The following is a 14,204-nucleotide window of genomic DNA, read 5'->3' as shown; positions in this document are numbered from 1 at the left end:
GGGAATACAAATGGCGGCCTCCTGGTCTCCGGCCCGGAGGAGCTGAGCGTCCAGGGCCCCACTCCTCAGTGTGCCCTCAGAGGACAGTGCCCAGTTACTCCCGTCTGCCTGACCTTTGGCCGCGCTCTGAGCTCACTGAGCCTGCGACCGGTTCAAGGTAACCCGGAGCTGCGAGCTTACTGTCGGGTATGTCTCTGTAGCCGGCTTTCCTGTTCCAATTCCCGCAAGCTCTGTGACACTCAGACACCCCCGATCCTTCTGTGACCCTGCGGGATCTGAGGCCACGCTGACCCCGCGTGGGCTTCGCCCCGGTTTAGCCTCTGGAGCGATGTCCCTCAGTGGAACAGACTTTTAATAGTCCTGATTTTGTGCTCCGTTGCTCCGCCGCTTGCCGGGAGCCGGCCCCTCCCCCCGGGGTCTATCTTCCCGTCGCTTTGGATTCACTTCTCTGCCGCTCCTACCTTTCAGAAAGTGGTTGTTTTTCTGTTTCCAGAATTGCTGTTCTTCTTCTCTTCGATCTGCGGATGGATTTGCAGGTGTTTGCAATCTTTAGATAAGCTATCTAGCTGATCTCCTGCTAGCTGAAGTAGTCTCAGCCTGCTACTTCTCCGCCGTCTTCGAAATGTAGGCTGCCCCAGGGAGCGGCGCAGGGGCGGCAGGTCCCCAAGCGTCCAGACTGTTCTGAAAGACGCTTATTTGCTAATCTGAAAGCATCCACGGGAGGAGAGGAGGCCTGTAATTTAAGACTCATTCAGGGGATGCTGGTGGAAGGACAGCAACTGCACGCTGTCCTCATGCCAGGCTCTAGCAGCCGCCACCATCTTTATAACTCTCAGGTATTACTTTCTAATGTCTCACTTCTGGTGGCTCCCTCCCCCTTCTGTTTATCCTTTGATATCTGTCTTTGCACTCCTAACTCCTCTGTACCTCTCCACTGATGATCCTCTGCCCTTGTAGAGATCCAGAAATGTATAGCCTTACATCTCAGACTGATTTCATGGGTTTCCAGAGTGCACTGGTAGATATTTAGCTCAATTCTGAGGACTGGTTGAAAAAGGGTCCCCCACTCTTCTGTCATCTTGCCCTTTACCTCTCATATATCATATTTTAACAAATTATAGGATGTTATATTTTTGCCAAGTAAGTTATTCCATAATTCTTTTCTCACATATTGATTGTAGAAGGCATCTTCCAGAGATGTTAATATATGAAAGAAGTAAGCCATGTGACTTAGGAATTAATAAAATAATGTAATTAGAATCCAAGACTGAGTGAAGTAATATCAGTTTTATGCACTAAGGAACCAAGTAAAATATATTTAATCATTTTGCTTTGGGAAATAGTTAGTGAGAGAGCAGTTGAAAATATATCTTTCAACACCAAAAGTGATTCACTTAAACACTAAACTCGTCCTTACTGCAGTAATGATACCCTTGAAACTAACTAACCTTGTATACATTTCCATTACATATAAAATTAAGGGCTAAACAAAAATCTTTTTTTGCTTGTTTGTTTTGATTTTGTATTGCAGCAGAATGCTTTAGTAAAGAATAAACACACACTGGTTCCCACCTTCTTCTTTCACCTTAAAACATTAAAAGAAACTCATTTTGTGGAGCTATTATAGAAATTAAGGATACCTGTCCTTAAAAGGAGCTTTCAGACTTAAAAATTACCACCATTAGGAGAAAAGTACTAGATCCACCATTCAGGAAAAAGTGATAGAATTAACTATTTGTGTTTCAAGAGTTAAAAATAGGCCTCTTAAAAAAAAAAAAAAAAACAGGGTATTGATTATTAGTTTGATATTAAGAAGAAAGATCCTACCTCCCCTAAATATTAATGCCACAGTTGAGTCTCAAGATGAGAAATACTTGAGCAGCTTTCCATATGGCACAGTGAAGCAACACAGTGCAAAGCAGACCCTGGCCCAGTAGGATCACAACCCAGGCCATTATAAATGGGCACTAAGAAGTCAGATGCAAGACTTTTGGGAACTTTATAAGCCTCTGGATTTGGATGGACTTGTTGATGTTGTTGCTTTTAATTTTTGGTTTGTTTCCTTATTTATTATTTAAGGTAGTCTCTGATCTAAAAGAAAATAATGTTAAGCATCTTAATTTATCTGTGATTTAGGTATTCCATGTGATTTTCATTTAATTTAGAAAAGGAAGAGAAATGTGACCATAATACCAGTAATGTAGAAAAATGACCTTCTAGATACCTTTTTTCATTGGCAGAAAACAAAACAAAACAAACAAAAACAAACAACAACAACAACACACAAACACAGCCAAAATAGGAGATAGATTCATATATTAGAGCTGGTCCTGGTAGTTAGACTGACAATGTATAGAGTGGAAGGTGACAGTAATAAAGAGAAAAGGAAGCTGAGTGAGTCTCAGAGGCTTTGAATAAGACAGAAAAATGAACTCAAAAGTCAAGCAGGGATAAAGAAGCTGACCCTGGCAGTTAATAATAGAAAGATGCTTTTGGGGTTTTTAGAGCAGGGAGCTCAATAAACTATTTATTTGGTTAAGTTTCAGAAAAAAATATCTAAAGCTCAAAATAAATACAGAAGCAGTTGTAGGCATTTGATTTTATTTTCCTTCTCTCTCTCTCTCTCTCTCTCTCTATATATATATATATATATAATCAAAACAGAACATAGTTGCCAGATGTGACTCTTTTACTATTGAAAGGGGCTTTTTATCCTGTAGACCATATATGATCTTTGAGTTTGTAGAGCAATTCTACTACACTTTATTTATATACAAAAATACATATGAACGGAAATGAATTAGTGGTTAAATAGAAGAAAAAGAATTAGTGATTGTCAAAATGTTAATATAAATTATAAAAATGTTACATGTTTAATTAAAATGGTCATTTACTTATTTATTGAAGAATTAAGCTTTTAGCACAGAAAAAGTGCAACACAGCACTTGCACAGAAAAAGACAGCTAGATCAATGGAATAAAGCAGAAAACCCAGAGATGAACCCACATTTTTATGGTCAATGGACTATTGACAAAAGAGGAAAGAATATCCAATGGAAGAAAGACAATCTCTTCAACAAATGGTGCTTGGAAAACTAGACAGTAACATGGAAAAGAATAAAACTGGATGACTTTACTACACCATACACAAAAATAAATTCAAAATGGATGAAAGACCTAAATATGAGATAGGAAACCATCAAAATCCTAGAAGAGAACACAGGCAGTTACTCTTTGACATTGGCCTTGCAATTTTCTTTTTTTCCTAGGTAAGTCCCAGAGGCAATGGAAACAAAAGCAAAAATAAACTATTGGGACTTCATCATGATAAATAGCTGGGGTACCTAAGTATCTCAGTGTGTTAAGCCTCTACCTTTGACTCAGGTCATGCATCACCTCAGGGTCCTGGGATGAAGGCCTCATTGGCCTCTCTGCTCAGCAGGGAGCCTTCTTCCTCCTCTTTCTCTGCCTGCCTCTCTGCCTACTTGTGATCTCTCTCTGTCAAATAAATAAATTAAATATTAAAAAAAAAAGATAAGAAGCTTATGCACAGTGAAGGAAACAACAAACAAAACCAGAAGGCAACCTACAGAATAGGAGAATATATTTACAAATGACATATTAGATAAAAAGTTAGTCTCTAAAGTATAGAAAATTTACAAAACTCAACACCCAAAAAACAAGTAATTCAGTTAAAAAATGGGCAGAAGACATGAATAGACATTTTTCCAAAGAAGATATCCAGATGGCCAACAGACACATGAAAAGATGCTCAACATCACTGATCATCAGGGAAATACCAATCAAATCTACAAAGAGATATCACTTCACACTTGTCAGAATGACTAAAATCAACAATACAAGAAATAGTAGGTGCTGGTGAAGATGAGGAGAAAGGGGAACCCCCTTATGCTGTTGGAATGGCAGCAAACTTATGTACCCAGTCTGGGAAACAGTGTGGAGTTTCCTTAAAATCTTAAAAATAAAACCAACCTCTCATCCAGCAATTGCACTACTACATATTTGCCCAAAGGATTAAAAAATACCCATGTGAAAAGATACATACACCTCTATCTTTATAGCAGCATTGTCAACAATAGGTAAATTATGAAAAGAGCCCAAATGTCCATCAATTGATGAATGGATAAAGAAGTGGTGTGTGTGTGTGTGTGTGTGTGTGTGTGTGTGTGTGTGTGTATCTTAAAAAGCAGCATAAATTTTGATAGCACACACACTATTTCATATATATAATTATTACTTAGCTATATTACCATACTAATACAGTATTAATATTAATATAAATATTACTCAGCCATAAAAAAGAATGAAATCTTGCTATTTTCAATGACCTGGATGGAGCTAGAGTATCATGCTAAGTGAAATAAGTCAGACAGAAAAAGAAAAATACCATATAATTTCACTCATATGTGCAATTAGAACAAACAAACAAACAATCATAGGGGAAAAAGGGAGATAGGCAAAACAGGAAACAGATTCTTTTTTTTTTTTAAAGATTTTATTTATTTATTTGGCAGACAGAGATCACCAGTAGGCAGAGAGGCAGGCAGAGAGAGAGAGAGGAGAAAGCAGGCTCCCTGCTGAGCAGAGAGCCCGATGTGAGACTCGATCCCAGGACCCTGAGATCATGACCTGAGCCGAAGGCAGAGGCCTAACACTCTGAGCCACCCAGGCGCCCAAGGAAACAGATTCTTAATGATAGAGGACAAACTGATGGTTAGCAAAAGGGATTTGGGGAGGGATATGGGTATTAAGGAGTGTAGTTGCTGTGATGAGCACTGGGTGTTGTATATAAATGTTGAATCATTAATTTGTACACCTGAAAACAAACAAACAAAAAAAGGAAAGAAAAAGAAAATGCTAATGTCAAGTGTATAACATGGAAATATAATGCTCCAGAATCTAATATACCTCTGTAGCATATATAGACACTCAATTAAACCTGCTTGAATTTCTTTTTGTGTGAAAAACAGTAATATGGGCCCTGAAATCATGATTTTCCTCATTTTATGATGATTGTATGAAAATATCTGGATACATTCAAAATCAGCAATTTCTGACATCAGAATACAATCTATGCTAACATAGGGATAAAAAGTTATCTATATGGGTTTTAAAAATTGATGGCACTAAAAAACTATTCAATTCAATTTATATAATATTTTAAGTGACTGGAAAAAATATAAAGAAATGAAAAACTCATGATATTTAATATTTGTTTGAAGGCTTGGGAGATGACTATATTTTGCAGGTCTTGTAAAATAGAAAGTTAATTAAGCCAGTAGAAGCCTTATGTAATGAAGTATCTGCTTACAAATAAATGAATACCTTAATGCACCCATCTTTTGTTAATGAAACATTCATTAGGGAATGAAAGAAATCAAATGTTTAAACAAGCTTAGGAGTTATCCAAACTGTTTTTTTTTCCCCAGCTAGAGCAGCTAAATAAATGATCCAATCACTATATTTTATAAAGCAGATTGCTTTATTCCTGAAATTTCCATGTATTATTTAGGAAGACACCATTTAAAAAATCATATCTGGTCAATTATAATTCATTTGCATATTAATATGAAATAGTCACAAGTTCAGACATGCAACACTGATAACAATACTTAGAAGGATGTTGATGGTGATGCTGAAGTGCCAGAGATGATGATATCTATATCCATATATATCTATATACTTATATATAGATATATATACATATTTAAGATTTATTTATTTCTTTAAGACAGAGAGTACAAGAGAGAAAAGGGAACATGTTTTCTTCTCTCTGCCTGCCTCTCTGCCTACTTGTGATCTCTGTCTGTCAAATAAATAAATAAAAATCTTTAAAAAACAAAACAAAAAACCTAACCAGGATTCATTTTGTAGAAGAGGATATTAAAGGCCTGAGGTTGGTTGGTTGGTTGGTTTTTTGCTTAGTTTTTGTTCTGTATTTTGTTTTCTAAAATAATAACTCAAGATTCTAGAACTGGAAAATGGCAGAGGTAGGATTCAAAGATATTTGACCACAAAATTCTTGCTCTTTAACCTATACTATACATCTTCCTTTAACTGTAAAATGAGTTTCTTAAGGGCCAGCATAATTTTTGATAGAACACACAAACTATTTCACACTAAATTCATTATTATAGAACTTAGTACCACCATATGAGGAAACAAACAGGTGAGAACCAAGAAAGCAGAGAGGACATCAAAGCTTGGAATGGATACTGAGGCCAGCAAAACATACAAATAGGTCATCACATACTTTCTGCTTAAAATCGGTACTAGATTTTCCTTGAAATGAAGGACATAAGAGAGAACAAAATTTATTTCTGTGGTGTTGCAGCAGAACTCTTAAAAGAGAAAGTTTCTAAATAATACCTGAGTTTGATGGCCTTATATTTAGTTGCATGACCTTAGAGTTGTAGACCTTCAAGAGATTGAGTTTCTCACCTAAAATGCAATGGATGTTTTCTGATGTTCTCTTAATATGACACAGGATAATGATGATATGTATTTATAATCAGTTCACACATTTGGTAAGAGTCACTAAGACCCTTCTAGTTCAATTTCATACATGATAGTGAATTCCTTTTGATACCTCTCTGTTGTGCATTAGAGTTGACATTAGTAGATAAAGATTGAGTTTCTAATCTCAACTCTTAACATGACTCTTAACATGAGCAAAGTTTTTAATATTTCTGAATTTTTATTTTTTCTATGAAAAAATAGAGAAGGTGGTAACACTGACCACACTGCATATGCTTCATAGTTTGTACTCTTTCTGATCCACAGTGGGCTCTCAAAAATTGTACCAATTATGATGATGATGATATTGATAATTATGATTATGACTGTTAAGTTATCTGTGAATTACTTATTTATCTGTTTTGGCACTATATTCCCTTCTGACCAATATTTTTTTTTCTCTGTGCTATAAATTTCTTTCATCAGATTAGTTTAGACAGCATAATATCCCTTATATCCTACTTCTTTCAGACTAGCTCCTTTCACCCAAACAATATATAATTGAATTCTTTATCCATTCATTCTCTTCATGACTTATCATCATCAAGTCATTGACACACTTCACTATTCCAGTGCTTAGAGAAAGACTTTCACAAGTACTTGAAAAAAAAAAGATTGTTTTTCCTGGGGCACCTGGGTGGCTCAGTGGGTTAACACTTCTGCCTTCAGCTTAGGTTATGATCCCAGGGTCCTGGGATTGAGCCCCACATCTAGCTCTCTGCTCAGCAGGGAGCCTGCTTCCCCCTTTCTCTCCCTGCCTGCCTTTCTGCCTATCTGTGTTCTCTGTCTGTCAAATAAATAAATAAAATCTTTTAAAAAATAAAAAAAAAAGATTTCTTTTCCAAATATATAATTCCTTTACATCACTGTGCTTATATTTTCACATAAATTTGTCCTACTAATTGCATAATATATATTCTATCTCTCTCATAGCATCACCTTTAATATTCGAATGATGCCATGCTTAACAAACATTCACTGAGGATGCCTGGGTAGCTCAGTCAGCTGAATATCTGCCTTCAGCTCAGGTAAGTCAGTGATCCCACTGATTGATTACTGCATTGGACTCCCTGCTTCATGGGCAGCCTGCTTCTTTCTCTGCCTCTCTCTCACTCTCTCATGAATAAATAAATAAAATCTTTTAAAAAATCATTTAAAAATATCTCCTTAAGTTGTTTTCAATACATGATAATAGAAAGGACTAAACACAGAAAGGAGTAGTTGGCTTTCTGAGTGAGTTCAGACAGAGAAAGCAAGGTAAAATTATAGAAGTTAATGTAAACTTGCAGGAAAAGGTGCATTGCAGTAAGGACTCTCTCCTGTCTTAACTCAATAAAGACATAGGGGTTGTTTAGGTATCAGAAGATGTATAAGAAAATCTGTTCGATATGAATCTATTTCCTTCTGAATAGGCATAATAAAAACATTTGAAAATTATTTAAAAATTTAAAAGTCAATATATTAAAATTTGCAATATTAGGGTTTTAAAATATTTTTATATCAAAATAACTCTATGTTACTTTTTATTATAATTTTATCTGAACTTCTTGGAAGCAAATTCATCAATAATATTTTCAAAATCAACCTTTTCTACTTTAATGTTCCGGAATGAAGCTAGTTCCTAAACTAAAACTAAAACTAGATTAAATGGGTTTTTAGAAGTCCGCAGTTTCTCTTTATTGCCTTAGGCTCTGTTACTGTTCTGCATGGTACTGCTGTGTGCAATCTATTTGGAATTTTTATTTCATTGACTGTGATTTTTTTAATTTATTTTGAACTATTTTAAATAGTGAATTTAAATTATTATTTATCTTGATTTCTGATTTTTAGGAACCTCTTTATTTTATTTTATTTATTTATCAGAGAGAGAGAGGGGAAGAGAGCGAGCACAGGCAGACAGAATGGCAGGCAGAGGCAGAGGGAGAAGCAGGCTCCCTGCTGAGCAAGGAGCCCAATGTGGGACTCGATCCCAGGATGCTGGGATCATGACCTGAGCCGAAGGCAGCTGCTTAACCAACTGAGCCACCCAGGCGTTAGGGACCTCTAATTTTATGCCTGAAGTGAGTTCTGCATTTCTTTCTAGCTCCAGGTCCTTAATTTACAAGAGAACCAAATAAAAAATCCAATCTTGCTAACTGACAATTTGTTAGAGGGATAAGTCAGTAGGTACAGTGAGAGAGGTATTCAATCTCTGGACAGTACTTAGTTGTGAGTTCCTGATATCTGACAAAAATCCAACTTATAGGTAGCTTGCCTAACAGCCCACATATTTTAATCTTCATATTTGCCTTACCTAGCACAGTGACTAAAGAATTATAAGTGATTAATGATTATCTCAGTGTTGAATAAATTAAATTATTTTAACAATTATTGAATAAAGCAATTGATTTATATTGATAGTTCTTCCAGAGCAAAATTGAAGTAGTCTAATTGATGACATTTTTATTTCATAGTGGAACCACAGTAGAAATTAGGAAGAAATAATAACCTTTTTATATTTAAACACTCAATTAGTGTATTTATTTCCAGTTTAAATGGCAAAAATAGTAATCGAACCTGAGGAAATAAGTATCATTTCAAACATTTCATATAGCTATTCTAGGATCTCAGTTTCTTTTCTATGATGAAAACCTCTAATGAAATCATGCAAGTTTTGATTTTGAGAAAGTTATTTATTAATATAATGCCAAACAAAAGTCAATAAAAATGTATCAAATTATAGCATTGAATAATTAATTAATATCTGCATTCTCACAAATAATGAAATTAATTAATATCAAAAACATTAAGTAGTATGGAATTAAACTGTTAAATGAATTACAAATAAATATATTTCTTTTCATGCCCTCATGAAAACCTATTTCCAAAATTTTTGAATTTCAAAATGTTATGTATAATTTATATATATTTGTTATTAATATAAATATATAATGAATATATAAAACTATGTATAATTTTTATATGCATATGTGTGTAGAACTACATATATTTATATATAATATACATGGAAATCATATATAAAATATGTATGAATGCATGTTAATGAATTATGTCATTAATATAGGTGATTTTACTGTGGAAGGCCTTAGTAATTTATTAAATGAGGGTCTAATTTAAAGATCTTCATTTTTAATAGTTGCATGGAGGGTATTTCATTAGTGGACATGAAATTTTGGAAGGTAGCATGATTGAAGTATTACCTTTCTTTAATTATATTTGTATCTTTATTTGAGATAAGATTGATTAGATACTTTTTTGAGCTTTTGTCATATAGCCGGTACATTCTAGAACCTTTATATACTGACTTAAGTACATTTATAAGGAATGAAAAATAGTGAAAAGTAAATAGACTAAACTCAAAACACGGAAAAACAACAAAAAGGGTAAGCTAAAAAGAATACAAAGTATGTAGGGGAAAAAATTGCAGATATCTATTTAAATTAAACAAAATACAAAAAGAAAATGTATAATATCAAAATATACTTTTATTTTTCCCAAGTTTTTTTAAGATTTTATTTATTTATTTGACAGACAGAGATCACAAGTAGGCAGAAAAGCAGGCCCTGGGATCGAGCCCCACATTGGGCTTTCTGCTCAGCAGGGAGCCTGCCTCCCCCTCTCTCTCTGCCTGTTTCTCTGCCTACTTGTGGAAGAATGTGTTGATTCTGGGTGCAGGCTGAAGATTTGGTTTTCTCACTCAGAGGAGTTCTCAGTGGGAAAACAATCAGGGAGAACTTTAGTAGTTGTATGGGGTTTTCCTGATCTGTAAACTTGGTGGGGAATGTTACAGAAACATTTTTTTCACCTCATGAAATATATGCTAAGTTTGGGGTTATATATCAGAACATGTAGAGGACTATGCCAATGCTTTCTTTCTTTTTTTTTTTAAGTTTTCTTATTTATTTATTTGACACAGAAAGAGAGCACAAGCAGGAAGAGCAGCAGGCAAAGGAAGAGGAAGAAGACTCCCTTCTGAACAAAGATCCCCATGTGAGACTTGATCTCAGGACCCTGAGATCTTGACCTGAGCCGAAAGTAGAGCCACCCAGGTGCCCTGGTCAAGGCTTTTTTTTTTTTTTTTTAATTTGAGATGGATAGATAGATAATGATGATAATTAGATAGATGGATGATGGATTAGATCAATCAATCGATCAATAGATAGAATGAGAGGAAAAGTCAGATGAGTGGTAAGAGGGAGTGGGAGAAGAAGACTTCCCACTGAGCAAGGAGTCTGATTTGTTTGGGGGCTGAATTCCAGGACCCTGAAATCATGACCTGAGTGGAAGGCAGATGCTTTTTTTTTCTTTTTTTTTTTTTTTAAAGATTTTATTTATTAATTTGACAGAGAGATCACAAGTAGGCAGAGAGGCAGGCAGAGAGAAGAGGGGAAACAGGCTCCCCCCACTGGGTAGAGAGCTTAATACAAGGCCCGATCCCAGGACTCTGAGATCATGACCTGAGCCAAAGGCAGAGGATTTAACCCACTGAACCACCTAGGTGCCCCAGAAGGCAGATGTTTAACCAACATCTATAGGTGCCCTATAGGCTAAGGCTTTCTAAAGTCAAACTGAGTCTAGTCTGCAATGCTTAGATGATAATATGTGGTTGGAAGGAGAAACATTCTTCAATTCAAACACAAAAATAAAGGCAGGAATTTAACGAGTTAAGGTTAAATTTTCCACCAGACAGAGGTGAATATCCCACAGTCTTTCAAGTTGAAGATAAAAAGATGCACCAACTCTTAATTAGGAGACTAGAAATAAACATTAAGATAATAAAAATAAATAAATAGTATAAAAAGTGATGAAGAGATTAAAATTTCAATAAAGCCCAGCTCAACTCGTATCTTGAAGGAATCAGTCCTTCACCATTTCTGACATACACAAATGAGAATCTTCTCTGTCTGAAGATGTCATCCAGAATGTTTGCAGCTATTTTATAAAAGAAAGACATCCAGCTAAATATTAACCATTACTAAACATATGAAAGGGAGGAAAATATTAAAAAATTATTTGATCTCTTTTATCACATAAGGTCTTAAAACAATCATTTATGTTATATAAAGTAAATAAATATATCAACAAAATAGATGAAATCATGGAGAATTTCAACACAAATTCATCCAAAACCTTCATGATCAAAACACCAAAGGCACGTAGAAATAAAAGGAAATTAACTTAACAGTAAAAGCTATATATGGAAAAAAAAACACAGCAAACATCATATTCAATTTAAGATTTTCTTCTAAGATCTGGTCTGCTTCTACTACTTCTATTCAACATAGTATTGGAAGTTCTAACGAGGAAATTTAGGCAAAAAAGGAAAAAAAAAAGGAAGGAAAGAAGGAAGGGAAAAAAAAGGAAGGAAGGAAAGAAGGAAGAAATGTATCCAAATTGGAAAGGAAAAAGTAAAATTGTCCCCATTTGCAGACAATATGATCTTATATGTAGAAAACCCCTAAGATTAAAAAAAAAAAAAACTGTTATAACTAACAAATTTACTCAGCAAAGTATCAGGGTACAAAGTCAACACACAAAAATCAACTGAATTTCTATACACTAATAGTGAACAATCTGGAAAGGAAATTATGGAAACAATTCTATTTATAATAGTATCAAAAAGAAAATTGTGAATTAATTTAATAAAGATTGTCAAAATTTGAACACGGAATGTTACAAAATATTGCTGAAAGTCATAAAAGTATATATTAAATGACATCATATCTTATGTTCATGGATTAGAAGATAGTATTGTATTCTATAGATGTGATGCAATACCTCTCAAAATCTCATGACATTTTTTGCAGAAATAGAAAAACACATTCTAAAATTCACATATAACCTCAAGAGACTCCAAATATCCAAAACAATTTTGAAAAAAAAAGAGCAAAAACTAAAACAAAAACAAACAAACAACAACAACAACAAAAGTGAAATGATTTATACTTCCTGATTTCAAAACTTATTGCAAAGCTGGAGTATCAAAACAGTGTGGTTCCACCATAAAAGTAGATATATGGATCAATGGAATGGAATAGATAGCACAGGAATAAACCCTCACATCTATGTTCAAATAATTTTTGACAAAGGATCCAAGAATATTCAATGAAGAAAGCACCATCTTTCCAACAGTGGTGCTGGGAAAACTGGATATCTTCTTGAAAAAGAAATAATTTGCACCCTTATCAAATACTGTATAGAAAACTTAACTCAAAATCACCTAACGCTTAAACTACAACTTAAACCATAAAATTCTTTGAAGAAACCATTACTGTAAAAGCCTCATGATATTAGACCTGGCAAAAATTTCTTAGATAGGACAGCAAAGTCACAGGCAACAAAGGAAAAAAAATAGACAAACTAGACTTCATGAAAATATTGAAATTGTGTGCACCAAAAGGCACTATCAGAGTAAAAAGTCAACCCACAGAATGAGAGAAAATATTTGTGAATCAGAGATTATTAAAGGATTAATATGCAAATAGATAGCAAACTCCTAAAACCCAAAAACAAAAAACCCAGTTCAGAAGTGAGCAAAAGACTTGAATGGACATCTCTCTAAAGAAGATATACACATGGCCTGTAATCACCAAAAAATTCTCATCATTACTAGTTATTCAGAATATGCAAATGAGGAGGAGTCAAGATGGCGGAGAAGTAGCAGGCTAAGACTACTTCAGCTAGCAGGAGATCAGCTAGATAGCTTATCTAAAGATTGCAAACACCTGCAAATCCATCCGCAGATCGAAGAGAAGAAGAACAGCAATTCTAGAAACAGAAAAACAACCACTTTCTGAAAGGTAGGACTGGCAGAGAAGTGAATCCAAAGCGACAGGAAGATAGACTCCGGGGGGAGGGGCCAGCTCCCAGCAAGCGGCGGAGCAACGGAGCACAAAATCAGGACTTTTAAAAAGTCTGTTCTGCTGGAGGACATCGCTCCAGAGGCTAAACCGGGGAGAAGCCCACGCAGGGTCAGCGTGGCCTCAGGTCCCGCAGGGTCACAGAAGGATCGAGGGTGTCTGAGTGTCGCAGAGCTTGCAGGTATTGGAACGGGAAAGCCAGCTACAGAGACAGAGCTGACAGTAAGCTCAAGGCTGGGGGTTACCTTGAACTGGCCACAGGCACGGTGAGCTGGGAGCGCCGCCAGAGGTCAGGAAGACGGGAGATAATGGGCGCTGTTCTTTGAGGGCGCCCTGAGGAGTGGGGCCCTGGGCTCAAGGCTCCTAAGGGCTGGAGACCAGGAGGCCGCCATTTGTATTCCCGGCCTCCAGAACTCTACGGAAAGCGCTCAGGGAACAAAAGCTCCTGAAAGCAAACCTGAGCGGATTACTCAGCCCAGCACCTGGTAATGGCAGTGCAATTCCGCCTGGGGCAAAGACATTTGAGAATCACTACAACAGGCCCCTCTCCCAGAAGATAAACAAGAAATCCAGCCAAGACCAAGTTCACCTACCAAGGAGTGTGGTTTCAATACCAAGGAGAGCAGCAGAATTCCAGAGGACGAGAAGGCAAAGCATAGAACTCATGGCTTTCTCCCTGTGATTTTTTACACTGGCAGTTCATTTAATTGTTTTTTTTTTTCATATTTTTTTCTCTTCTTCTGCTAAATTTTTTTTAACTTTTACCCTTTTCTTTTTTAACGTTTTTTAACTAGTTTATCTAATATAT

The 14,204-nt window shown here is 35.6% G+C and overlaps 1 pseudogene; it reads left to right on the top strand.

Annotated features, from left to right (window-relative positions):
* The window catches only part of LOC132024142 (ubiquitin-like domain-containing CTD phosphatase 1), a 153,143-nt pseudogene that overhangs the window by 26,155 nt on the left and 112,784 nt on the right, over positions 1–14,204 (top strand).

The sequence above is a fragment of the Mustela nigripes genome, chromosome 9, assembly GCF_022355385.1.
Source record: "Mustela nigripes isolate SB6536 chromosome 9, MUSNIG.SB6536, whole genome shotgun sequence".
NCBI classification, from domain to species: domain Eukaryota; kingdom Metazoa; phylum Chordata; class Mammalia; order Carnivora; family Mustelidae; genus Mustela; species Mustela nigripes.
Note: the sequence above shows the minus strand (reverse complement) of the source record. Positions and strands in the feature narration are given on the sequence as shown.